Below are 313 nucleotides of genomic sequence, written 5' to 3'. Positions count from 1 at the left end.
GTGTGTGTGTGTGTGTGTGTGTGTGTGTGTGTGTGTGCGCGCGCGCGAGCTGCCTTTATCTCCCAGACTGGTGAACAGCGGCACCCAGAGTCCTAACCAGTTACTGCACTCCTAGATAATACCTGAACTTTCTCTTCTCATTAACCTGATCAACCTTTCCTCAAGTCTTAGTTTATTGTCAAGGAAATAGTTAAGCATTATACATTATAACTATGAAAAGGAGAAATTGCTATGTTCATTTAATTAGTTACATCTACATATTGCTTAATTGTAACATACAGTAGAATCCAAGCTATCTTGGATATGCCAGTAG

Source organism: Lipotes vexillifer, unplaced genomic scaffold, assembly GCF_000442215.2.
Source record: "Lipotes vexillifer unplaced genomic scaffold, Lipotes_vexillifer_v1.1 scaffold1860, whole genome shotgun sequence".
Taxonomy (NCBI): domain Eukaryota; kingdom Metazoa; phylum Chordata; class Mammalia; order Artiodactyla; family Lipotidae; genus Lipotes; species Lipotes vexillifer.
The sequence above is the reverse complement of the archived record's forward strand: the minus strand, read 5'-3'. Positions refer to the sequence as shown.